This window comes from Peromyscus maniculatus, chromosome 16 (assembly GCF_049852395.1).
Source record: "Peromyscus maniculatus bairdii isolate BWxNUB_F1_BW_parent chromosome 16, HU_Pman_BW_mat_3.1, whole genome shotgun sequence".
Classification (NCBI taxonomy): domain Eukaryota; kingdom Metazoa; phylum Chordata; class Mammalia; order Rodentia; family Cricetidae; genus Peromyscus; species Peromyscus maniculatus.
In genome coordinates this window covers 35,192,825-35,220,823 of record NC_134867.1, presented here as the reverse complement: position 1 = coordinate 35,220,823, position 27,999 = coordinate 35,192,825, and the positions used below count along the sequence as shown (strand labels likewise).

The window sequence follows — 27,999 nt, the reverse complement described above, 5'->3', positions numbered from 1 at the left end:
TCCAGATTACAGTAGGATGGCATTGATTATTTATATACTTCTGCCTTGGTCAGGTTTCCAGACAAAGTAAAAGCACACATTAATGGTTTGAGGACAGTGAACTAAAGGGACATTTCATGAAGGTGTGGACTGGGAGTCAAGAATCAATACAAAATAGAACAGCAGTCAGTCAAAAGCTGGTAACCGTGTGTGGGAGGAGAGAGCTGTCACCTGCTCAGGACAAGCAGTGAAGTGATGCTTAGCAGTTTCATCAGGCAGCTGCGAGGAGAGGGTAGTGGGATGGGAGGCAACATCTGTGGTAGAAGGATGAAGGCCATCTGCTGTGGTCTGCAAGACAATGGTGGGTTTTGATGGTTAATAGTCAGAGTCAGCTTAGTGTATTTAGAATCGACGATGACACAAACCTGGAGGCATGTCTCAGGTGGTCATTATGAGAGGTTTTACTGAGGAGGGAAGGCTCACCCTGAGTGTGGGCAGTACTGTACTATAAGATGGTACCCTACACTAAATAAAAAGGGAAGAGGATAAAGAGAGCTAGGCACTCATCCTTCTCTTCTGTCTGACTGTGTATATGCAATGTGACCATCCATCTCCCATCCCTGATGCCTCACCGTGATGGACTACAACCCCTCAAACTGCGGGCCACAATACATGTTTCTTGCTGTGTTTTTGTCAGGAATTTTTGTCCCTGCATTGAGAAAAGTATGTACGGCATTGGGGGAAATGAATATTCTAACTTCACCCTCTTTAGGGGAGTGACCTATGTTCCACTCTTCTGCCCTGTGAAGACACATATTAATATCCATTGCTTCCCCCACTCCCAGCATAGGAGGGGGTGATCGGAAGAGTCACACCAGATGAACTGGAACTTCTGAGCCTCCTCAACCACAGGCGATAAGTTTCTGTTCCTCATAAATTACACAGCCTGCGGCATGTTGTTACACTATCACAAAAAGGACGGAGATGTGATCTTTTCCCCGTTCTATAGACATTTATGTTTGTTTACATAGTAACCCTGAGGAAATCTACTAGCAACTCATGAGATCTTAGTAGACAAGAGTTCATTGAGTTAGCTAATAATCCTATACAAAACTCAAGTTTATATATATATATATATATATATATATATATATATATATATATATGCTAGCAACAGAGAGCAGAAAGATGTACATGTTCACATTTGGGTTATTAAAATATAGCTCCTCTTGGTTAATCCTGAAGTTAATTTTAGTAAGAACGCCAGTTGTGTATGGTAGAAACTGAAAATCTACCTTAAAACATACATTAAAGAAACAGCCCCCGGGCGGTGGTGTCGCACGCCTTTAATCCCAGCACTTAGGAGGCAGAGCCAGGCGGATCTCTGTGAGTTCGAGGCCAGCCTGGGCTACCAAGTGAGCTCCAGGAAAGGCACAAAGCTACACAGAGAAACCCTGTCTCAGAAAAAAAAAAAAAAGAAAAGAAACAGCCAAGCACTACAGAGTAAGGAGGAACTGAGAGAGAGGAAGCCATGATCAGAATATAGTGTATGAAAAAATTATATTAAACAAAAAGTATCTAACAACAACAAAAGAGATGTGGTTCAAATGCATTTTTGCAAGGGAGTCATAAGAAAAACCTACAGAGTACTGGATTAGATGAAGACATACATAACCGGATATCAAGACTTACTATAAAACTATAATTAAGCCAAAGTGACAAGAAATAAGACAAATAGAAGAAGAGGTAGTCTAGATGCAGATCTCCATATATCTTATTGCTGATTATATGAGTGAGGTGGCGATAATCAGTAGGATTAAAGGGGAATGATAACTATGGGGAAAATATGAAATTACATCCTTACCTTCTATCATATAAAACTACCATCTCAAAGGGGAGGTAGGTGCTCATTGTCTGTGGTAAAGCCATGTGCATGCTTCAGAATGCTGCTTGTTTTGCTTTTTTCTCCAACTAGAAATACCCTCTACTTTTACAGAGCTCACCTGACTAGCTATTGTACACGTAGGTGAACAATTATTTGATCCTTCTCACTGTTAAGCTGTGCCTTAATTTTCTCTTACTGGGATGAGACACCATGATCAATGCAACTTATGAAGGAAAACATTTAATTGGGGGGCTTGCTTACAGTTTCAGAGGACGAGTTCCCTGAATGAGTTCCCTGTTATGACTGGGGGCGCAATGCAGCAGATAGGTGGGCATGAAACCGGAGCAGTAACCGAGAATGTACACCTGCAAAGAGGAGGCAGATAAAAGCTACCTGGAAACTGGGGTGGGCTTTGGGCTTTTGAAACCCCAAAGCCCAGCCCAAGTGACACACCTTCTCCCATAAGGTCCTTATCCTTCCCAAACAGTTCTGCCAAACAGGGACTAAGTATTCCAATATGAGCCTATTGGGGCCATTTTCATCCAAGCTACCCCAGACTGTAAGTTCTGTGAAAGCAGAGTGGTCAGCATGATTTTGGCGTTATTCTTGCTCAGTACTGTGCCCCTCCAGACCTTGTGTATTCCCTAGCTCCTTCCATACATTTTGGTTGAATTAGTGAACAAATAATCAATGAGAGACTTAATATTGTTATTTTGTTGTTTGATAAAGGCTGCACAACCAGTAAGTGAACGGACTAAAATTCAATCTATCTGAAGGAGGGGAAGAGACATGACTGGAATGCCATTGTAAAGCAGGGTCTCCTAAGCAGGGTCAGCTAAGGTACTAGACTCAGTAGTTTTTCCACTGAGGGTGATTTCTGACATGGAGGGGATATTTGACAGCGTCCAAGGGGAATTTTGGAGTGTCATGGCTACAGAAAGGAACATGCCACCGGTATCTAGTGGAGGAAACCCAAAGACACTGGGAGAGAGCTCAGTTGGTAAACTGCTTGCCTTGAAAGTGTGAGGACTCAAGTTAGATCTTTTGGATCCATGTAGAAAAGTCCCAGTGCCTGGGAGGTGAGAAGATTCACCCTGGTGCTCAGGGGCAGCCAGGCTAGCCAAGTGGGCAAATTCTAGGCTCAGTAAGAGATCCTGTCTCAAAACCCAAGGTGGATGGTGTTTGTTAGGAATGATACCCAAGGTTGATCCCTGACCTCCATATTCATGTGCTAACATATATACATATGTACATATACATACATATGTACACATACACACATACATATACATATACACACACACACACACACACACACACACACACACACACATACATACAAACAGGAACACACACCCCAAAAGTTATTTGGCCAAAGTATCATTGGGCCATGGTTGAGACATCCTGGTTTAGGCTGTATAGCTATGTGTTGGAGTGAGCATCAATTTTAATCACCCCTGGAACATAAGACTGATGCTGCACAGCCTGCTCTCTGCCCCTCCCAGCATCATCACAGGTCAGAATACTTGGCCTTCCCTCCAGCCAAGCGCTGACCTTCCCAATGGTCATCCTAGTCACTCTCCAGTGGGCAGGACTCTGGCAGTTCACCATTCACTTTGAAATCCTGAAGACCTCTGCTTTTTAATTTTTTAAATCTTTAACTGATTTTTTTTCTTCTTTCCCTACGTACAGAATTCTGAGTGAGACCTGTTTCTTTCCATTAGCTGTCAGGTTAGATTTGGGGTTGTTTTACTTGGATTTTGGCATTAAGAGGTGTTCCATAGTCATGGAAAGTTGAGAATAGAGCATTTTAATGAGCTTTCTACGGTGGGGAGTCTCTAAGGGAGTATTAAAGGTGCCTTTTAGAGTGATATTCTTGATTCTTTCCATTGCCTTCATGTACAGTGAGCATCTTGATTTAATCCCAAATTGAGACTTGTTTCTGCATCCACCACAGCAGCGCTGACTGCTAACGGGCTCATTAAGCAAAGCCCATTGATTGCATCACTGCCACCTGGAGCCATTAGCACGCACTGTGGGATGTGCAGAGCGCGGACCCAGGGAACCTGAACCGAGACATAGCAATGACCTCTGGCTCCCATGCAGAGGCTGGCCCAGGCATTTTGGTTCTATGGAATGAAAGGAAGCAGGTTTTACTCATGCCAAGATACAAGCAAATAATCCAAGACATCCAACAAAGGATTCAAAATGTCTTTGTTTAATATTTACCTATAAACCTTTTTCTGGAAATGGTCTGGATCTTGAAATTGAATAAAAAATGGGCTTTTAAATCAACAAAGACGAGTATCAGTAAAGTGCAGAACTTCTTGTTTCACCTCTTCACCCCGTGACACGTGACTGGGTCTTTTTCAACTCCGGGTTCCTCACCGTCAAGATGGGTTGGGTGGTGATGCATTCCTCAGTGGACTATTGCAAGAATTAATGAGCAAATAGGCAGATAATCATGCCTAACACATGCCAATTTATCAAGAATAATTGTTATTCTCCACTTCTACCCAGCTCTCACCATTGATGTTCCTAGAAAAATCAGAAAGATGATAATCAATACTAAATAGAAGATATAATTAAATAATACAGATTTTCTTTTTCTTTTTTTTTTTTTTATAATACAGATTTTCTTTGTGCTCTTAAAGTTTCCGAGGGTCTGGAGAGATGGCTCAAAGTTAAGCAGACACACTGTTTTTGCAGAGGACCACAAGTTTAGTTCCCAGCATCCACATTGGGTGATTCACAAGTACTCCAGTTCCAGGGTATCTGACACCTTGTATCCTCATGTGCACAAACCCAACACAGACACACATCCACACACATAGTGAAAATTAAAAACAAATCTCACAAACACTCTCCTGGAGCACATCTCATTAAATAAAAAAAGACGCTTCCTTATCAAATTCATTTTTGAAATTGACAGAAAGACAATCTGCTGGTTAGAATTAATGTGCTTGTGTTTTGAAAGAAAATGGTCCCAAAAGGGAATGTTACTACTAGGAGGTGTGGCTTTGTTGGAGTAGGTGTGGCCATGTTGGAGGAAGTTCATCGCTGTGGAGGTGGGCTTTGAGGTTTCCTGTGTTCAAGCTACTCCCAGTGTCACAGTTCACTTCCTGTTGCCTGCGTATCAAGATGTAGCCAACACCATGTCTGCCTGCATGCCACATCATGCTCTCCGCCATGATGATAATGGACTGAACCTCTGAAACTGTAAGCCAGCCCCAATTAAATGTTTTTTCTTGCTAAGAGCTGCTGTGGTCACGGTGTCTCTTCACAGCAATAGAAACTCTAAGACTGTGCTCTTCCCACCTAATTTGGCCAGCTTGTCACTTGATACATTACAAACTCTCCACTGCTGTGACAGGCTGAGATTCTCTGAGTGAGATCTGAAACAAACCACAGACGTAAAGAGATGAGGATAATTGCCTGTGTGAGCATTACAGGGAAAGACGGTGATGCTACGTGACCACACGATCTCTAATTTTAAGTTTACAGATTCACACTCCATCCATAGGAACACAGGCCTGTGTGTTATCAGTCTCCTGGGACTAGAAGGCATTTATGCATATCTTTGTGGTGTTGACACATAATTTTTCTCTAAATTGATAATGGGTTATTTACTATTCATTAAGGGACCAAGAAAAGTTTTAAATGTGGAATAATCTCCCTCCAAGACTCAGGAACATTGTATAAGAGGGGACAGAAAGAATGTAAGAGCCAGAACATGGGGAGGGGTGCTGCGAAATATCAGGACATGAAGTAGCAACTGTGTATGTGGATTCACAGAAGCCACGGTTCCCTGCAGGAGACCTGCCAAAGACTGAGGCCAGCAGCATTCCACCATGGGACAGGAAGGGGCTTATGAGGCCATACCTCTCCCAGAAGAGCTATTGCCGGTTAATGGATGCTGGGAGGCATTGTCTTCTGTAGGATAGCCACTGGCGAGTTACCTCTGTTCCACTAAATAAACTTCCACTCACAATCATGCAAGGAATTGCGATCAAACTCAGTGGGACACCAAAAGAAATTAATGAAAGTAGTAGGGGACTTGTTGAGAAAGGGTTTAGCAGGAGGCAGGGGTGGGGGATCAAAGAAGGTAATGAATAGTAAATGCAATCAAAACACATTATATAGATGTTTGAAATTGTTAAAGAAAAGTATGAATAATTATGTATGCCTCTTGTAGCTATGTTACTTATTAAATAAGAACTTCATGAAATTCATGACTTTTGAAGCAAAAAGCTAATATGCCATTTATTATTTCTCTTATTATAATAAAAGTAAAGACACAATTGGATAGAACGAGACTGAATATTCTATTTATAACATATGCCTAATGGTCTGAATAGGACTAAGGACAGTGTGTTGTCATGGTGACAATATCCAGGGTTATTATGCACAAAGCCAATGACAGCATATTAGAGAGTATTTGGAGAAATATCCTGTTCCTCTCCTTTTGTACACAGGTCCTAATAACCATCATCTCGGGATGATGGCAACGTGTTGGACTGGCCTAGGATTTAAATATGGGTCTGTATGTTGTGGCTCTACAGTAGAACTGAGGAGGACTTAGTTACCCCCTCAATAAATACTTGATGAATGCACATTCAAGCTAACGTTGTATACATTTGGGACTAAATAGCTAGGCTAAGCTACTACATATAAAGTTCTTGTTGTTGTAGGCTAAGAGTTAACACTGGAATAGTATCTGGCTTCTTTGACCCTTATTCTCCTCATCTGTCACATAATTATACCTACAACAGAACACGTGCTAAGAAGGAACACATGGTAAGAATTCATAAGCACACATGGCTTCATGAATATGATTCTGAATACTCAAATGTACAAAGCCAGCTAAATGAAAGGCAGGCATGAGCAATCAGAGTCTAGGGACAATAGGAGTCTGATAGGGTCATGGCCAGATGTTACAGCCATTTATTTTGACTTAGCTACTCCCTAGCATTTATCATCTATTTTATTTTGGAAGCACTTTCTTTTACTTTTTGTCCTTTGTTATTTATTATATGTGAGTATCTGAGTTACTGGAAAATTACATGCAGCTTTTTCCACTTTGAATTTAACCTAATTTGATGGTTTATGAATGTGTTCTGAAGTCACAGCCTGTTACTAATATTGGAATTGGTTTAAACTTAGTTGCAACACTCCCCCTAATGCCTTTAAAATGCAAGGACTGCCAAGTGATGATGGCACACGCCTTTAATCCCACCACTCAGGAGGGATAGGCAGGTAGATCTCCGTGAGTTCGAGGCCAGCTTGTTCTACAGAGTGAGTTCTAGGTCAGCCAGGGCTACACAGAGAAACTCTGACTCATAAAACAAACAAAAAAGGTCAAGGACAGCCCACTGGACATCATACTTGTGATGCACCCGTTGAGTGCAATGTAGTTTTCTCTCTCTCTTTTTTTTTTTCTCATTTGGCTCTTACTCTTTGGGGGAGGGCTGCCACCCAGCTCCCAAATAAATACACAGATGCTCATTCTTTTTTATGAATGCCCTGTCTTAGCTTGGCTTGTTTCTTGTCAGCTTTTCTTAACTTAAATTATCCTGTCTATGTTTTGCTTCTGGACTTTTATCTTTCTCTATTTCTGTACACATTTCTTTACTTCTGACTCCATTGCTTGCTGTGTAGCTGGGTGACTGGACCCTGGAGTCTTTCCTCTCTTCCTCTTTCTTGCTCCTTAATCTTCTTTTTCTCCTATTTGTGCTCTCTGTCTGCCAGCCCTGCCTATCCTTTCTCCTGCCTGGCTATTGGCTGTTCAGCTCTTTATTAGACCAATTGGGTGTTTTAGGCAGGCACAGTAACACAGCTTCACAGAGTTAAAAGAATGCAGCACATCTTTGCGTCATTAAACAAATGTTCCACAGCATGAACAAATGTAATGCATCTTAAAATAATATTCCACAACAGTGCAAGAATCAAGAATAGCACAAGGGTGTTTATTTAGCTCCCGCAGCAGGAGCATGGTTTTCTGTGTTAGTTAATACCACATATCAAGGACACCAAACAGGACCCAGGTTACTCCTGTGCCACCTATGGGTCTTGGTTCTTTTCTTACATCACAAACCATCCAGTTTATTGTTTTGTCTGTGCCACCTATGATGTTAGTCTTATTCCAGGGTTGGTTACAATCCCTTTCAGACTATGAGGACCTTCAGTAGCACGAACTTCCCTCCCACAGTCTGTGAACTTTCTGCAGTTCAGGAGCGCTGGCAGCCCTTTTTCCTTGACCAGAATACCCGATGCCTGACCCCTGTTCAACCTTTATTGCTGAGGAAGAGTGTGGCTGTTGGGTCAGATGGACCCTATGAGATGCATGGGAGTGAACAGACAGCAATACCCCAGCAGTGTGAGATCTGGAAATTTACAACTTCTTCCCTTGTATTTTGTTTCATTTTATGAATCAGCTCATGCTGTGGATATCGCTCTGTACAAAGAAAATGCTGATTGGCCAGTAGCCAGGCAGGAAGTATAGGTGGGGCAAGCAGAGAAGAGAATTCTGGGAACCGGAAGGCTGAGCCAGGAGACTCGGCCAGCTGCTGCCATGAGTACCAATATGTAAGATACTGGTGAGCCAGGAGCCATGTGGCAAGGTATAGATTTATAGAAATGGCTTAATTTAAGATAGAACAACTAGATAACAAGAAGCCTGCCACGGCCATACAGTTTGTAAGCAATATAAGTCTCTGTGTGTTTACTTGGTTGGGTCTGAGTGGCTGTGGGACTGGCAGGTGACAAAGATTTGTCCTGACTGTGGGCCAGGCAGGACTGGAGAAAACTTCAGCTACAGGCTCAGATCTTCAACGTTTTTCAACACTGAAGGAAATATTTTACCAACCATACTTGTGATTCTATGAAAAAACAACAATTACAAAGCACTTTTACATGTATCCACTTCATTTCTTCACTGCAGACACATAAACAAATGGTGATTGAATGACACCATGGCCATGGGGACTCTATTATATCTGCACTCTCTAGTGATCTTATACAATCTTAAAACTTGAAATATTAGAGCTGGAGAAATGGCTCAGCAGCACTTCCTACTCTTCCAGAGGACACAAGTTCAGAACTCAGCACCCATAGGAGACCTCACAACTGCCTAAAACTCAAGCTCCATGGGATCTAACATCTTCTTCTGACTTCTGGGGATATCCATATGTACACCTCACACACATGCACATACATGCACTTAAATAAAAATAAAGGGACTGGAGAGATGGCTCAGTGGTTAAAAGCACTTGCTGCTCTTACACAGGGCTGAAGTTTGGTTCCAAGCACCCATGTGGCAGCTCACAACCATATGTATCTCCAATTTCAGGGTCCCCAATGCTCACTTCTGGACTCCATGGAAACTGCTTACATGTGGTACACATATATGCATACTGGCAAAACATCCTTACATATAAAATTAAAAACAGTAAAAATAAATAAATATGAAAAGAAACTTTTATGATGGCCACTGAATCTTTAGCTCTAGCTTCTATCTTTCCTGACAGCATACTTTTTAAATTTCAAATTGAAGCATATGAATTATATGTGCATGTGGTTTACAGCATATTAATTGACACATACACATAGTATGCAACAATCAAATCAAGATTCTAAACACTTCCAGCTCTTCATACATTTCATTGTAATGAGAAACTTTTAATCATCTTATTAACTAGAAATACTGAATAATTTTTCAAGCATCCATATGCTCAGGTCCCAAGGGCTTATGCCTAATCTGTGTTTGGGTACCCACTATCCAACCAATCTCTATTCCTTTCCCTTCACCCCTCCCATCTTCTACTGGCTACTATCCCATTCCTTTCCTTATGAGATCAAGGGTTTTTTTTAAATTTATTTTTATTTTTATTTTTTAGTTTCCACTTATAAATACAGATACATAGTGTTTGTCTTTCGTTGCCTAGCTTATTTTACTTAACATAATTTCCTCTATTCCTTCCATTCATGTTGCTTCAAGTGATGACAGTGACAAAATTTCCTTCATTTTTATGACTGAATACTGCTTGGAAAATACATACCATGTCTTTTTTCACCCATTCAGCCCCCTGTGAGCACCTAGGATGATTCTGGCCACCGTGACTAGTGCTGAAATAAATCTGAGAGTTCAGACACCTCTTTGACATGTGGATTTTATTCTGTTTTTAAATCTACCTAAATGACAAGAGACACAGTGTCTACTCTTATTCTTCTGCTTATTAATAATTCAGTTTTCTAAACACTATCTATTGGAGACCTGTCCTTTCTCCAATACATATTTTTGATGCCTTTATCAAAAATCAATTGATTCTAAGTCTGTAGGTTTATTTCTGGGTCTCTATTATGTTCTATTTCTCTATTTGTTGGCTTTTAGTATCATGCTGTGATGTTTGTTATAGCTTTGCAGTATGTTTTAAAATAAACTATTATGCCTCTTGCTTTATTCTTTTTCCATTAATTTAAAAATCAAAGATTTTTTATTTCATTTGAATTTTTACTGCTTCTTTTGCTTTTGAGATTAAACGGTAATTACATCTTTTCTCCCTTCCTTTTCCTCCCTTCAAGCCCATCCATATACCCTCCTTGATCTCTTTCAAATCAATCTCCTCTTCCTTCATTAATTGTTGTAACATGCCTGATGTATGTACATACATATGTTTTCCTAAATATAGCCTCTTCAGTCTGTAAAGTGTTACTTGTATGTATGTTTCAGGGCTGATTATTTGGAATTGGATGAACAATTTGTTTGTTCCTTCCCTGGAGGAAACTTTTTCTGCCACTCTCAGAATTCTTTAGCTGCCTGTAGTTCTTTGTATAGAGTTGAAGCTTTGTGGCCTCTCCTCAGCTCTCTCTTGCATGTTATCTTTGTTCAGCTTGTATTTAGACAGTCATGTTGATGAGATTTTATGGGTGTAGCTTCTGACATTACTAGGAGACACAAACTCATTGCAAACTCCCTGATCTTACAATATTTCTGCTCCCTCTTCCATCATGTTTCCTGAGCCTTAGGCGCAGGAATTGTGTTGTAGACATATCCTTTGGAACTGGGCTCTACAATTCTGCAATTTTGATCAGTTGTGGTTTTCTGTAATGATCTCTATCTGTGGTAAAGAGAAGTTTCCTTGATGAGAGGTGAGAACTATACATATATATATGAAGATCTGGAGCTAGGAACCTTTGATGAGAAAGCGTATATGATGTTTGTCTTTATGGATCTGGATAATCTCACTCAATATGATCTTTTCTGGTTTCATCTATTCACGCTGGACTAGACTCTGGAAAAGGAGATGCTAGATCTGGCACAGTGGGTATGTTGAATGTGGTATAAGAGAGAGACTTTCATTTGAATTTTATAACTTTATTTTCTACATTCAATCTATAGATTGCTTCGGTGTTATTGGTTATATGACTTCTGCCACTCTATGGACATTGGCTGTCTTCTCATTGTGTGCTTGTCCACTAAAATTATTTTCATCACAGCTTTATGATTTTCTTTGTAGAGGTCTTGAACTTACTTGATTAAGTTTAGTCATAAGTGTATTTTGTAGGCAAGTATTCCTGTCCTGGTAGCCACTTCCAAAATAACTACAAGAGAGTCTTATTAATTATAAATGCTCAGCTGATAGCTCAGGCTTATTACTAACTAGCTCTTACACCTTAAATTAACCAATTTCTATGAATCTATGTACTGCCATGTGGCTCATGTCTTACCTGTCCTCCAGCATGTCTTGCTCCTTCTGTGTCTCCTGGTGACTCCACTGATTCTTCCCTTCTTCAGGTGAAGCCTTAACTAATTATTCTTTATCAATAATAAAATCAGGGTCAGATATTGGGGTAAGAACCTGAAAGATCACAGAAGCAGGAGAGCAGCCACTAGTGACTTCCTATCTCTTCCGTTCCTTCCTTCAAAATGAGCCGAGATCCTCTCTCAGCCTTGCCTTACTACTTCCTGTCTCCTATCTGTTTACAGTCCTCCTCCAAACCTCTATGGTTAATTTTGGTCAGCTAGTGGGTAGCTCCACCCTCTGACTCCAAGCAAGCTTTATTTGTCAGAACACAATCAAAATATCACACAACAGTTCTTAGCTGTCATGAATGAAATTTGTAGCTGTGTTTTTAAATTTCTTTTTCAACAAGTCTATTGTTGGTACAGAAGTGAAATGCTTATTTATGTGTTTTGTAGATGAGATAATTTATTTATTAAAGAACATTCTTTGTTCTAATGCTTCTTGTTGGTAGTTACCAACTAATGATTCTATCTAGATTTCCTTACCCCTGAGGTATCAACTTGCAGCCCCAATATGGACCATTTTTTCCAACTTTTGCCCCTAGAGAGCTTGGAGGAGAGGGTGGGCAACATTCTTGGAACCTCTACTAAAGCTACTGAGTCTGAGACTATTTCTCTGACATCCTTCATAGGTCTTGGTCATAGAGCCAACCTTAGCACAATCTAGGAAGTACAGGTGCTGAGCTGTGGGAACAGCTTCTGTGGGGACCCAGTTTTCATCCTAAAGAGCAAGGTCTTTATGCTTGACCAGCCTGACTGTGTTCACCTGTTCAGAGACTTTCAGCTCTCTGGATTTTTTTTTTTTTTTTTTTTTTTTTTTTTTTTTTTGGTTTTCCAAGACAGGGTTTCTCTGTGTAGCTTTGCGCCTTTCCTGGGACTCACTTGGTAGCCCAGGCTGGCCTCGAACTCGCAGAGATCCGCCTGGCTCTGCCTCCCGAGTGCTGGGATTAAAGGCGTGCGCCACCACCGCCCGGCAGCTCTCTGGATTTTTGAGGAAGGCTGCCAGAGCTTGAATGAACACCTGCTGCTCTATGTCTTGACAGTAACTGCAGGCATCCTGGGGTCTCTGTGCTGCTAGCAAGAGGAGAGGACCAGCAATACTTTCTTGTATATAGGCTTATGTTCTAACAGTTTAGTGAATTCATTATCAAATCTAACGGTTGTCCATTGGAGTCTAAGCTTTTCTAAGTACAAATCATTCATTTGTAAACAAGAACAATTTGACTTCCCTCCTTCAGATCTAGGTGGTATTTATTGTTTGTTCATTTGTTTTTTTATTTTGGACAAGTTCTCACTAAGTAGAGATGGATGGCCTGACACTTACTATGTAAAACAGACTTGATCTTAAACCTTGGATGGTCTTGCCTCTTGAATCCTGAATTAGAAGCCTGTGCCTTACAGTCAACTGATATTTGTTTGTTTGGTTTACTTATTAACTTATTAACTTATTTATTTATTTATTTATTTTTCTGAATTGCTATGACTAGGAGTCCAGGATTCTCTTCAATAACTGTGGAAGACTACATCAGTTCCAAATTTTAAAGAAAATGCTTTCAGAGTTCCTTATTCATTATAATGGTGGTTGTACTTTTAATATGCCTCCTTTATCATGTTGAAGTATATTACTTCTGTAGCTACTTTATTGAGAGTTTTCATCATGGAATGAGTTGACTTCTATTGAATACTTTCTTGTGGTGGTATTGTGTTCCCAGAAATATTGTGCACCCTAATAAACTTATCTGGGGTCAGAGACAGAACACCCACAATTTAAACATAGAGGATAGGCAGTGGTAGCACATGCCTTTAATCCTAGCATTCCAGAGGCAGAAATCCATGTGTTTAAGGATATAGCCAAGCATGGTGACTCACGTCTTTAATTCCAGGGAGTGAGGGTAGAAGGCAGAAAGATATATAAGGTGTGAGGACCAGAAACTAGAAGCATTTGACTGGTTAAGCATTTGGCTGGTTAAGCTTTCAGGCTTTCAAGCAGCAGTTCAGCTGAGATTCATTCTGGATGAGAACTCAGAGGCTTTCAGTCTGAGGAAACAGGACCAGCTGAGGAACTGGAGAGGTGAGGTAGCTGTGGCTTGTTCTGTCTCTCTGATCTTCTAGAATTCACTCCAATACCTGGTCTGTGTTTGTTCTTATTAATAAGAACTTTTTAAGATTCATGCTACACCTTCTGCATCTGTTGAGATGATCATAACTTTTGTCCTTCACTCTGCTCACGTAATATATCACATTTATTGATTTACATAGTTTGACCCATCCTTGCACTCATAGGATAAATCTCAGTTGACTGGGGCATATTGCTAAGTTTTTGATTTGATATTGGATTAGATTGTTTCTTATTGAGAAGTTTGTCTGTTTTAATCCATTTTAATAGGGAACATGAGGTAGCAATCTCCCCCACCTCCTCCTCTTTTTGTTATGTCATTACCAGCTTTGATTATTTGGATAATGCGGGCCTTATAGGATAAATGTGGAAGAAGTCTTTTCTTTAATTTTTGAATGGTAGTTTGGGAATAGGGGGATTGGTATTCTTTGAAAGTTGGTTAAAATCCAGCAGCGGCACCACCTTGCCCTCGGTTTTTCTTTTTGGGAGAAACTTAACTCTGTTATAACCTATTTACTCATTATTGGCCAGCAGAGGTTTTCTATTTTCTTAATAGTTCAAGTTTTGATAGGTTATATGTGCTCAGAAATCTATCCATTCATTCTAGGGTTTCCAATTCATTGGAAAATAGTTGCTCTTAATGATCCCAAATGATCCTTAATGTTTCTGTGGGATCCACTGTAATGACTCTGTTTTCACCTCTGGTATTCTTTGCTTGGGTCTTCTACTTTTCTTGGTCTAGGAAGAAATCTGTTTACTTTATTTTCCAAAGAACAAGTTATTATTTCATTGATCTTTTATAAGTCTTTTAAGTTTCAACTTCACTTATTTCTGCTTTGATATTTATACTTTCTTCTCCCAACTGAAAGTGTGATGTGTAGATGATTTTGTATCTCTTTGCATTACATTATTAGGTTATTTGAAATTTGTAATCTATTATTGCTATAAACTACCTTCTAAGCACTGATTTGTTATATGCCAAAGTTTTATATGATTCAATTTTTTTTTATTTGTTTCAGGACACTTTAAATTTTTTTTCTTTTTTTTTTCATTGACCCACTTGACTTTTTATGTGCATGTTGTTTAATTTACATGTAATCGTGCAACTTTGTTTGTAAAAATTTTTAAATTACGTTTGTTTGTTATTTATTTATTGTGCATTTTGAGTGTATGGAGGTCAGAGGTCAACTTATAGTAGTCAGTTCTCCCCTCCCACTATCTGTGATCCAGGGATTGAGTTCAGGTTTACCTAATGAACCATCTTGCTGGCCCTAATTGTACAATTTCTGAAGTTCCATTTCTTATTAATCTTGAATGTTTCTCTATTGTCATTTGAAAAGACATCTATTATATGATTTCAAATTTTGAGGACTCTTGTTGAGACTTTTGGTGGCCTAACATTTGATCTATCTTAAAAATGGCACTGGGATACTTTCCCCTTTTATGTCTGCTTCAGGATCAGTAAAAAGCCCAGAATAAATCTTTACAGACAAGAAATTCTAACCAGAAAGAGCTCCGACCCTTACTGCCTAAGGGGAGCTCGATGCTCTACAGAAACTTGTCAACCTTTCCTCACTACAAGCTCATGGCGCCATGCCTCTTTGTGTCCCTTAGAACAGAACACACAGAATTCCTTGCAGATGCTGAGGTGTGCTCCCATAAAAGGAAGATGAAGACCACTTGGAGCCACTTCTGATAACAAGGAAGAGGGTGTGCTGGTCCAACCGAAGAAACATACTGCAGGTCCGGACACATCAAGCAGGATGTGTGGTTTCCGTGCCTGTGTCTACAAGCCTCATCTTAGAAAACCCCGGAAGGCTGACCTCAAGTCCAGTGTGAGGAATGCAACAGTGTCTGAGTAAGACCTGAGCAGGAATGATGTAGCCATGTATCACAGCAAGGTGTGTGACGTGACGGAGGCCATTGCTGGGAAGTGGGGAAGGGTATGGAGCTAAGCTACGCTGCTTCCAGAAGAGTCAGGAGTTCAAAGTCTGTCACGGCAGGAAGAAGCAACCAGCCTCGGCAGAGTACTGAGTGGAACATATATGTGCTATGTAAGCATCCCCTGACCCCTCCCACCCTCCACCCCATCTCTGGTTCTTTATTAAGGCAATCTAAGCATGAACAATCTTAACATGAACAGCCATGTGGAGAATGCTGGTGTCTGACAGGCTGTTCTCTATGAATCCTAGTTTTTCTGCTTTTGGTCAGAGATCACGAGGCCCAGAGAGGGCAAAACTGGGGCTGCCCAGGAAGCGGGTTGTCCCCCGAGAAACTCATTGACAGAGTGACAAAGAATAATATCAATAAACTCAAGACCGCCGCGGTCAACTCCAGTAGAAAAGATGGGACCAGGGGATTATAGCTTGTGGTAATGATGTAAGCAGTGTGGATCAGTGAAACAGAGAGCCATACCCGCAAATGAATCATTATCTGTCTTACATGAAATACCAGAAAAGTTTTATTTTGTCTGAGTCCATATTCAGACAGATGTTACGATCCCAGAGGAATTTGAAACCAAGAAAACACTGGAGGCCTGAGACGGAACTCTAGGTACCTAAATTCAACCCCACTTATTCTCCCTAAATTGTAAACACAATTGCAGACTAGTGGCTTCCCCAGGGACAAAAGCCATCTTTCTGCCCATCAGGAATCAGCCTCTGTTTCAGACCAAAGGAGATTGCATTTCACAAAGCAGAAGCGCAGAGTGCTGGGATCACTGTGTAACAAGATACTTCACAAACTTGACTTTTTTTTTTTTTTTTGGTTTTTCGAGACAGGGTTTCTCTGTGTAGTTTTGCGCCTTTTCACAAACTTGACTTTTAAGACCTTCTGTGTAAGTATTTTCCCTAGAAGTCAGAAAGCTCCAAATCGCTTTAAAACAATTTGTCCAGTAGTCAGGGCAGGTTCTGTGTGCCCAAGTGACATTAAAGTGTGTTCATTTTAGCCTCCCTGTCCTTCACATCTGACCTACTTTAAGCATCATTAAATTATTCATTACACTGTAGAGGAATCACTCAGAGTGGCTAGTACTTTACCAAACGAGGGGAAATTGTTGATTTTCTGGGAAACAGGAATTTTTAAAAAATCAACTCCAGTAGAAAAGTTGAATGGGACAGTTATCACTGAAGAAACATTTAAGGAAACTACCCAATCTCCACTCCTAACAATTTTGCCATGCCCAGGTGCTTTTACACACAGGTGGCTTCTGTTTGACCTTCAAAGGCCCAGTGATTCCTGGGCTATTGAGATGATCGCTGAGCCTAAAAAGAGGGAAGTATTTTCAATTCATTTTTTTTCTCACACCTCCAATTCATTTTTGAAAATTTCTTACACCAAAACAGATACAGATAGCATGAAAGAAATAAAACATAGATTTCATCAATGAGTTTGGTGATTCCTTAAGCCGTGAAACAGAATTGCCATGCCAAATAAGCCCAGGCTCCTTGGGCTGTCCTCATAAATTCCATATTCCCATGCTGGAGTGTGAATGAAGCAAAGTCAAAAGACCAGAAAATGGATTTGGAACTTCATTTCAAATTACTACTGGATGGGAGGGTAAGGCAAAGGGAAATTGCAGCTGTAAAGGAGTTCTGGGATGTTAATAAACAAGGCACAGATAACCACAGCCACGCCTTAAATACTCGGTAACATGTTAGCTCCCTCACAGAGTCAACCCAGATGATTAAGCAGTTCATGTACAGTGTGTTATCTGGAGACCTGGCTATTTGGAACAAAACACTGTTCACTGGAGGTCATTTACGGTTTTCACTCTGTGGACAGTTCTGTCTCTGGGCCAGCATGACACAGTGGTCAAGTCAGTGACTGCTCTGTGGTCCTGATGCAACCTGTTTGTAACCGTTTTTCCAAAAATGTGATTTGCATAAGCTCTGATGAAACTGATCAAAATTGCTTCGAATGTGAAGCAGGATGATTTTTCAAGTTCATGAAGAAAATTCCCCAAGATCAGAAGTGTCAATAGACTCTGATCAAGTAGTAGACAGGCAGACTGACAGATATGCTGAACACACACACACACACACACACACACACACACACACACACACACACACACCAAATCATGTTAGAGTTACAATGTGCAAAGCAGACTTTGAAAGCCCACTGAACAGGTGAAAAACTGTCATCACATATGATTTTTGTTGTTGTTGTTTTGAAGTCTCAACGTAGCACCAGAAGGCCTTGAACTCTCTATGCATCCAACAATAACGCTGAACTCCTGATCTTCCTTCTTCCCACTCCGAAGCACCAGGATTACAGGTGTGCTCCCCCCAGGCCAGCCCACACTATCTCTTAGAGCTCACCCTATTTAAGGGTGGAGTGTGTTTGCTCTTTCCTTAAAGCTGACTGGACTCTGTGGTCTGCTTCTTTTTAACTTCTTACTCTCTGATAAATTGAAATGACAGAGGAATTGAGAATGTGATATAATAAGTTACCATGTGCTTTTTGCTCTGCTTTCTATAATATTTAACAGATTTCAAAACCAGAGTAAGAGCTGAGCTAACTTTGGTCACTAGAATTCTGCTGGTGTGAAATTCTAGGACTAAATTGTAATGCTCCTACTTGAACCCCAGCTACCATACAGGAAGGAAACTCAGAGAATACGTGGAGAAGTCCACTGAGAAGGAAACCAAGGTGGCCAGTCAGCAACCCCAGCTAAGCTCCCAGATGACAGCTATCATAAGTAGCTATCAATGTGTATAAGGCGATTTGAGCCATTCTAGACCTAGTACCCCTACCGTATAATGCAGGAAATCAACACGGGCAGCCAAAGAAATAACAGCCAACTACAGCTATTTAGAAATTTGTCCCGTGTGCTCAAAACAGATCCATGTTAGCAGATTTACCAGGAAGTAGAGGATAAGATACATAAGACAGTTGGAGTACATGGTTTTCTAGCATTGTAACTCAAGAGCTAATCTCTTCTATTAGACTAAATAGAAAGGAAAGGTGTTTTTAGGTGATAAACCTTCAGCTATAACAATAGAACCTTCTAGGATGGATTTGAGCGGTGGAGAATGGCTGAGTTGAGTTAAAGAATGTACATTTTATCTTATTCAAACATTATATTTTAAAAGACATCAACTGGTCCCCAATCTGGTTAGTCACACATTGACCCAAGGCAGGAAAATGGACAGAAGTGCAGGTCATCACATCAGGATAAACAAGCTGGTCTCAGAAAGAAAACAATCACATTATCTCTCATATGTGGAATCTAGATGTATGAAAGGGCACCAAAGCAGGAGGGACACTGCTGGGGAAGAAGAATGGATGTAGGGAGCAAGACAGAGCAAAGGGGGAGGTAAGTGTAATTGGAGTACTTCATATGCACGAAAGAGAATGTCAGAATGAAACCCATCGTTTTATATATGCACTAATAAAGACATTCTAATGTACATTAATAAAAAACAAATAACACATGTGAAAAGCAAAATAAAAACAAAACTTAGAAAACATCTTTGATTGAATAGAAATTAAAGTACACCATTTAAAATTATGAGCTTCAACTAAAATAAGACTTAAAAGAAAGTTTGTAGTTATAAATATTATATATTATATATATATTATATATATATACTGGAAAAAAGCTACTTATGCAAATGTTAATATTCAGAATCTAGAAAAAGACAAACTCAAAGAAATTTTAAAAAATGAAGAAAAATAAAATCAATAGAGGAAATCTATAAAATCAAGAACAGCAAAAAAGTCAACAAGGACTTTGTGTTTTAAAAAGTTTGATCAAAAAAAATTGAACAAAACCACAAATTATCCACATGAGAATGTGAACACATGAATTACCCATGTGAGAATGTGAACACATGAATTACCCACAGCAAACACTAGGATATAGTACACGGATGTTAATGTGACGATGTGTAATGTTTTGTGCACAAGTTCATGCCAATGTTACTGAAAATTTAGATAAAAGGAAGACATTCTTGAAAAAAGCAGCTCTCCAAAATTGAAAGACTCAAAAAAAGCATCTAAGGAGTTGTACATTGTTTAAAACAGTGGAGGTTCAGCTGCCAACCCCCCCCCCCATAGTAAAAATAATCCAAGCTGAGAGGGTCCCCCGGAGAAGTTGCCCAATGTTTAAGGAAAAAAATATCCTCAATTCCAAATAAACTCTTACAGAGATCAAAGGGAAGGAGAATATGCCGTGAAGCTTTTGAATTATAAAATCAGCACAAAACCATTCCCCAAGCCTGGGGAAGATGTTATTTGAAAACAATATTAGGCTCTTACCTCTCATAAACAGATATTTTTAGAATGCAGTGATTCATAAAAGAAATATTCTACCATAACCTAATGGCATTTGCCCCAGAAAAATCAAAATTGGCTTAACTTTAGAAAATTGATCAATTTGGTGACATCTCCAGGGGAACATCGAAGCCTGTAATTTACCACAATAATAAAGAGGAGACAAGGATAATCATCGAAATGGGAGTGAAAAAACCCAACACTTCAGCAGTGAAAACAAAAACCCTCTAAAGGTTAGGTCAAGAATGAAGCTTTCCCGAGCTGATAAAACACGTCTACCAAAAGATATCTGCAGCTAATATACTGTAAAATAAGATCAAGCGGAAGGCAAGGATTTCCATTCATAACTCATAGAAAATATAGTAAGGCCATATATTTAAAAAATATTGGGAAGATACAAATATGACTACTATCATTTGTGGATGATTTGGTTGTGTACAGAAGACATTCAAATCAATCTGCGTACTTCTGGTACCAGTAAATGAATTTAGCAAAGTCACCAAATATAAATCAATATAAAATGTAAATGACATTTCCGTATATATACAATGAACTTAAAATACTCCACTACAACAGTTTAAAACCAGAAAATACCTAGAAGTAATTTTACAAAAAAGAAAATAGTCTTTTTGTACTCAAAAAGGAGAGAATTTCTGATGAAAAAATTGAAGCCTTAAATAGAGAGACGAATTGGTGCTGAATATTGATAAATTGTTGATTATAATCCTAAAGTGCTGTTGCTTCTTCTAGACACTGATAAACAGGTTTTAGCATGTGTATAGCAAAAAAAAAAAAAAAAAAGACCCCAAGCAATTGCGATAGCCTTAAGAACAAAGGCAAAAATGAGAAAATACACTGTGTGTGTGTGTGTGTGTGTGTGTGTGTGTGTGTGTGTGTGTGTGTATGTGAGTGTGTATGTGTGCATTCACATGTGCCTGTATACATATGCTTGCCGTGGCGAATATGTAGAGGTCAGGGGACAACTAATGGGAGCCGCTTATCTCTTTCCATCCTGTGGATCTCTGAAATCAAACTCACGTCATCAGGCTTAATGGTGGGTACGTTTCCCCACTGAGCAGTCCTGACAGCCATAGCTTTTCATGTTTTTTTTTTTTTTCTTTTATGTGGTGCTATAGGTCTTGATGCTGTAAATCTAAGCTTTGAGGTGGCTGTTTTCCTTCTTCTACATGGCCACAGCTGTGATTGAGCAAGGAGCAGCTTCCCTGTTCAGGACTGTCCGGTCTGAGCTCTCTCCATTTCCTTTGTGTTGCAAACTGTCCTGTTCTTTTCTGAGTCTCTTTCTTTCTTGCAACACACTCACTGCTACCAGTATTCTGCCGTGACATCTGTGTGATTCCAGAAAGTTCCTCTGACGTACTTTCTGTCTTCTAGAATGTACTGCTTGGTCGTTTTTTTAAATTTCAATTTTTATTTTATTATTAGTATGTGTGGGTTGTGTACATGTGTGCATCTGTACACACACGAAAGTGGTATCCAACGTCTAGCTTCACTGTCTGAAGGAGTCTACTGTTGTTATGTTACAAATTCAAGATTTGAACAGCTTGCAGTAAACATTTTTTTTTTCTATCTTCACAGGTCTGTATGTTTCGGAGGTTTTGCTGATTTAGAATTGGCTTTGCTAAGTAAATCTATTTCTGCTATGATTCATTTTCTTTACACACATTTTCTTCCCCAGTCCTTTATGAAGGGGTTCCAGACACCTGCGGTGTGCTCTTTTTGTGCTCTTTAAAGCTAAAGACTTTTTTTTAAAACATGTATGTTGATAGTCCGATGACCACACAATGTTACACGATCAACCCAAACTGTCAACCAATCAGAGCGGTGTATTCCACCCACTATGACAACAGAAGCAGATGTCACTCCATCGCAAGAATGCTGTGCAGGAGAGAAAACCTAGACAGTTATCTAATTCACTCTCCCTACATAAAAGGAACCGTCAAAATGGGAGGATGCTAAGTCTACTTCCAACAAAATCAGAAATGCGGCCAGAGGGAACCACAGCCAGCAGCAACAGAGAACCCAGCAGCATCCTAACGAATAGAGACATTAGCCCATGAGGCATGGTAAAAATAAGTTTGCCATGTTCCCTGAGTAGAACCCATGTGACAAACTGAGCCAAATCAGACTCAGTCATACTCAGGGGTTCGAAGCAGGCCACATCAGTATGGGAATCTTAGAAATTGGAATCCTAGTTACTATTTTTTTTTTTAAAAAGAATTTTAGGCATCAAGCCATCCTCATTTTCCAAATTTAATCTTTTCAGCTAAGGTTGTTTGCCTAAATTCCCATGGCCAGTTTGTAAAGCTGTGGGCACAAAGGCATCCCTGTGGATTCTGGGGCCTCTAAACAGCTGTTGTGATAGTGAATTACAAGGCAAAAGGTTCCCTCATATCTGTGTCCTGTCCCTGAGGTGTGTGAGGGGGTGACTTGGCTCCATTCAGACTGGAACGTGGGAAATGACTTGTAGGAAAGGAAGGTCAAGGTCAACCTTGGACATCATTCTGGAGCTACCCACTTTGGGTTTTGTTTCACATTTTTTCGTCCTTCCTTCCTTCCTTCCTTCCTTCCTTCCTTCCTTCCTTCCTTCCTTCCTTCCTTCCTTCCTTCCTTCCTTCCTTCCTTTCTTTCTTTCTTTCTTTCTTTCTTTCTTTCTTTCTTTTTTCTTTTCTGAGATGAGAATTTAAGTAATTTTGCCTGAAAGAAACTGCAGGGAGCAGTCACACTGGTCAGACTAATTCACATCGGGGACTGGTTCCAATCAGTTTTTGGCAAGTCCAGGGCTCGCTGGTTTTGCAGGGTCACATGAGGTTAGAGAGATGAGCTCATCATAGAGCAGTTGTAGGCTGCAGCTTGATTACTGGATGGTGTTTGTCAGCTAAGTGGAAATCTACTGGGACAGATATAGACTAGGAACAGAAGGTAAAGTTAAGGAGTTTAGGGGAAATCTTTACTCGCTACTCCAGGTATGTCTTCTTGACTGGACGGTCCAGAAGACATAAAGAACACACATCCAACAGTCAGGGAGGAAGAAGTCCATTTGACTATTTGATGAAGGAGACCATTTGAAGGATCCAAGTCACAACTTCCTAAAGCTCGTGTGACTCTTTAAAGCTGACAAAAGAGATAAAAGTTTTAGATACATTGATGTGACCACTGTCTATAATCTGCACTGGGGTTCTCAGGGTAGAGAAATCAGTGAATCAGTGTCTGTAAGCAACTGGAGTAGAGTCATACCTTTGAGCCACAGCAAAAGTAAAGCCTGGAAAGCTGATAACATGGTCGAAGTATGAACGTTCATCGGTAGTAAGACAAATTCCCTGCCAGGAAAGAGAAGAAAGGGTAGGATCTTGAGGACCCAAAAGATGGTTCTGGGAGGAAGCTGCAAACAATCCTTCCTCTCTCTAGAGGACTGAACAGATATAGATTGGATAGCAATGTTTTCAGCACAATGAGGAGTACTTTTAAGTCACTATTTAGAAAACAACCAAAGGAATTTAAAATTTTTAGCCTGTGACTATGATAATCTAAAAAACAGGCTTAGTAGCCAGTGCTTTACCAAGGCTAGACTAATAACTTATCAGAATTCTGTTGATTAATATGTTAAAACTTGGAACCTTTGAAGTCTTAACCTCATGTATTATCTGTCTCATTTTTTTTCACATACCTTAAGTCACTTCCTTAGACCTTTGCAACTTACATACACTGGAACCACTTTCTTTTCCTTTCTTTTGGAAACATCCAATCATTTCCCATTAGACACTGGTGCTTGGTTACTGAGAGCAGTCATCAAAAAGCATGTTTATTTGTTTTTATAAATAAAGGAATTATAAAAGCAAATTTTTAAAATAACATCATAGTAATTTGAGTTTGCTTTATCGTTGTAAGCAGTTTAGTGAGCTTGCTTCGTCATCTGGGAGCCTGTCGGCAAGGAAACCTGTCTGAGTTTGCCTTCCTTGGTGGGAGGCAAGGAAGGAACAGCAAAGCCTGGTTTTTACATGTGAAACCAATTTAGTGTCTCACTTTAGAAGCCTTCTTCATTTAAGAGACCAAGGGAATTTAAACTTCAAAGTTTTAAAATCTGTGTCTTCAGCAAGTGGCAGGTCCATCTTTGGTACCCAAAGTTACTTTAAAGCCAGAATGTTTTTAAGGTGAAAGACTTTCTAGCTCTGAATGGGTTGGCCAAGCAGCTGCAGCCTCTACACTGTGAAAGCTAGGGCCTGGCACAAGGTGGGCCCCACCATCCATGCCACCAATGCCATCAGAGAGATCTGAGCAGGATCAATTTGAGCAAGAAGTATAAACCAAATAGCCCCTGTATCAATTAAGAATGACAGAGACCTGCCTGTGGGCTTTCATCTGTACCCACAGGCAGATGTCAATGGAGAGCCACATGTCCCCTTTGCCAGAGTCAAGGGAAGAGAATGAGAATGAATAATTTTGAAAGACAGAAACCTGTTTCACAGGATCCTGAGGAAAGCTGACTGTTCCCTTTTGTCTAGCCACCAGAAATTCTCCTATCATCCACCCTGAGCTGAGTCTTCACTCATTCCTGGACATATGCACTGCCTTTTGGAGTTTTGGACCTAACAAATACACTTTTTAACTTAAGTAATTTAAATTGTGTTTATTTATTTACTTATTTATTTTTGAGACAGGCTCTCTCATTTGGGATCTAGGGCCAACAAATCAGGCTAGATTCTCTAGCCAGCAAGTGCCAGGCTTGACCACCAGGCCCAGCTTTTTAAGCAAGTGCTAGTGATTGAGCTCAGATCCTCAAACTTGTGTAGCCAAACACTTTACCAATTGAGCTATCTACCCAGTCCCCCCTACCTCCCCCCCCCCCACTGTCCTTTGAAGATATCTTAGGTGACTGGACAATTGAACTGGACAGTAATGAAAGTCCAGAAGTTAGAAGATACCGATGAATTTGATGTTTCTCAGACAGGAACACCTAGATTTCCTTCGTGCTAAAAGGATGCCACTTACTCATTTGAATGAATCCTGGTTGCCATGCCTCTGTCCCTTCCCACTTCACATTTCTGTTAATTTTTAGAGTCTGGAAACTGGAGAGTGGGGGAAGCTAGAGGCTCTCCTACCAGCAACACTTGCTTGTAAACAATAAAGGAATGCTCGTGGTAAGCACCCTCCTCTATGGCTCCACCAAACCCCTGCATGTGGCCACAAGGCACAGCCAGCTTGATTGACCTTTTCTCTGTTCAGCAAACCCTTCACACTCTTTTTTTTTTTTTTTTGGTTTTGGTTTTTTGAGACAGGGTTTCTCTGTGTAGCTTTGCACCTTTCCTGGAACTCGCTTTGGAGACCAGGCTGGCCTCGAACTCACAGAGATCCACCTGCCTCTGCCTCCCGAGTGCTGGGATTAAAGGCATGCGCCACCACCGCCCGGCTTCCTTCACACTCTTGAAAGCCAGAAACCCGCCTTGTTCTTTCCAAGCAAGCAGGTGCTATATTTGGAGGGCATTTGAGAATAGACATCATCACTGTAAATCGTGAGTATAGTTTGCCTCTGGGGTCTCCTTAACGACGGTAGGCTATTTTTGAGACCTGCACAAGGAATTCTAACATAGCGGGAGAACACAGTTCTTGGAAGGAAATGTAAAAGATAGGACAAGCTGGCGGCTTCATAGGATCATTGGCCAATCATGAAAACTCTCTCCGGAGACCCGTGCTACAGGACCTGGCTGAGTAAGCAGAAAAGCGGCCAAATTTTAGATGCTGCCATTTTATGGTATTATCTCGCCTTTCCCCACGGCAAACACTGCAGCGTTTTCAGTGCATTTCACTGGAACCAAGCAAGACTCTACTCTTCAGCATATCTCATCTCCATCTCACTCCAACACAAAAGAAGGCACATCAAACTCAAAAAAAAAAATTCTTTTTAATTAAATTCAGTGTCTCAAGACATATGTAATAATCTTTGTGGTGGTTTGAATAGGAATGGCCCCCACGGGCTCATATGTTTGAATGCTTAGTTATTAGGGAGTGGCACTACTTGACAGGGATTAGGTACTACTTGACAGTGACCTTGTTGGAGGAAGTGTATCACCGAGAGTAGACTTTGGGGTTTCAAATGCTCAAGCCAGATCCAGTGTTTTTTTTTCTGTTCCTGCTGCCTGCCGATCAAGATGCAGAACTCTCAGCTCCTCCAGCATCATGTCCGCCTATGTGCTGTGATGATAAAGGACTAAGCCTCTGAAAAAAAAAAAAAAACTTTTCTTTTTAAGAGTTGCCTGGGGGGGGGGGCTAGAGAGGATGGCTCAGAGGTTAAGAGCACCGACTGCTCTTCCAGAGGTCCTGAGTTCAATTCCCAGCACCCACGTGGTGGCTCACAACCATCTGTAATGAGATCTGGTGCCCTCTTCGGTATACATAATAAATAAATCTTAAAAAAAAAAATTTCCTATTTGCCAGGTGGTGGTGGTGGTGGTGGTGGTGGTGGTGGTGGTGGTGGTGCACGCCTTTAATCCCAGCACTCGGGAGGCAGAGCTAGGCGGATCTCTGTGAGTTCGAGACCAGCCTGGTCTACAGAGTGAGATCCAGGACAGGCACCAAAACGACACAGAGAAACCCTGTCTCGAAAAAAAAAAAAAAAAAAAAAAAAAAGAGTTGCCTTGGTTATGGTGCCTGTTCACAGCAAAAGAACACTGACGAAGACAATCTTCAAACGTAATCTCATAGTCATCAGTGTTGCTGGTGTAGAAAGGCTGAGTTTATGTCTTATCCCTTGAATTTGGTTGAGTCCTGTGACACTTTGGCCAATGTTAAAGTCTAGGAGACCTTGTGAGGTTAGGTAATGATGGCCTCACAGGACATGTGTTTGCAGGAATGTGTTCTCTTAATGGCCTGAGCAGCTGGGGAAGAAGTGTGATGACCCTGAGGCTCCACTGTAAGAGAAGCCATGTGTGGTCACTCTAACAGTCAAGCCCAGCCTTCTCTACAAGCTCAAAAGGTACAGGAAGTAGCAGTAACATGCCTTAGGCCTTTCCATCCATTATATTACATTTCACAGTTTTGTGGGTCAACAATGCCAAAAGAGTTTATCCTTCTAACCATGTACTTTTGAGTAGATAGAAGACTTGGTAGCATATAACATGAACACAGTAATATAGACAAAAACAAAAAACAAAAAACAAAAAACACCAGAGCTGTTAATAAATTGCACCAAAAAATGTTAGTAAACTGGTTGCAAAAGGTGAGTTTTGCAACTCTGTGGGTTTGGTGTCCTGACTACCTGAGGAGTTAGGCAACACCTTGAGCTGCTTAGGACAGCTCTGATGGCTGAACTGCAAGGAGACAGTTCAGCCCTGGAGGGCGAGGTATCCCGGACACCTCGAGCTGCTCAGAACAACAGCTCTGCCCAGAAGGTGTCCCGGACACCTGGAACTGTTTAGCACAGCTCTGATGGCTGGAACTGCAAAGAAACAGCCCAACTCTGGAAGGGAAATTTTTCTGATTTCTCAGGAGAGTCAGGCCTGGAACTGCTTTAGCAGGGTATCCTGACTCTTTGGGAAAGTCAGGCTATACCTGGTGTGATGGGGGATGGTCTCCCCGCAGGGCACAGCAATCCTGCTCCTCTCCTGGAGAGCCGAAATCTCTGGCTCAGTGTTACCAGCTCTCTTTTTCTCAGTCCACTAATGGGACGTCCCAGCAAGGTTCTTCTGTTTAGCTCCCCCTTGCTCAGTCCACTATGGGATGTCTTAGTAAGGTTCTTCTGTTTAGCTCCCCCTTGCTCGGTCCACTATGGGATGTCCCAGCAAGGTTCTTCTGTGCACCAGTGAATGAAGGTCTTCACCCAAAACTCTTTTGAGAAAGAGATTTATTTGGAAAGGAGGAGTCTAGGAGAGTAGCTGCCTCTACCAGGGTGAAGAGAACAGCCTTCCTTTCTGACTAGGCAAGGCA

At 40.7% G+C, this 27,999-nt stretch overlaps 1 long non-coding RNA gene across 2 annotated transcripts; it reads right to left on the bottom strand.

Moving 5' to 3' along the window:
- On the bottom strand, nt 1–27,999 carry LOC121823111 (uncharacterized). 2 transcript variants are annotated; one of them, XR_013045219.1, is made up of 3 exons: nt 27,625–27,999; nt 4,094–4,402; nt 1–327 (listed from the first exon to the last, which is right to left on the bottom strand). It is a non-coding gene; the product is annotated as an uncharacterized LOC121823111 (long non-coding RNA). The 2 variants fall into 2 exon arrangements; XR_013045218.1 differs by lacking the exon at nt 27,625–27,999 and adding an exon at nt 11,591–12,003.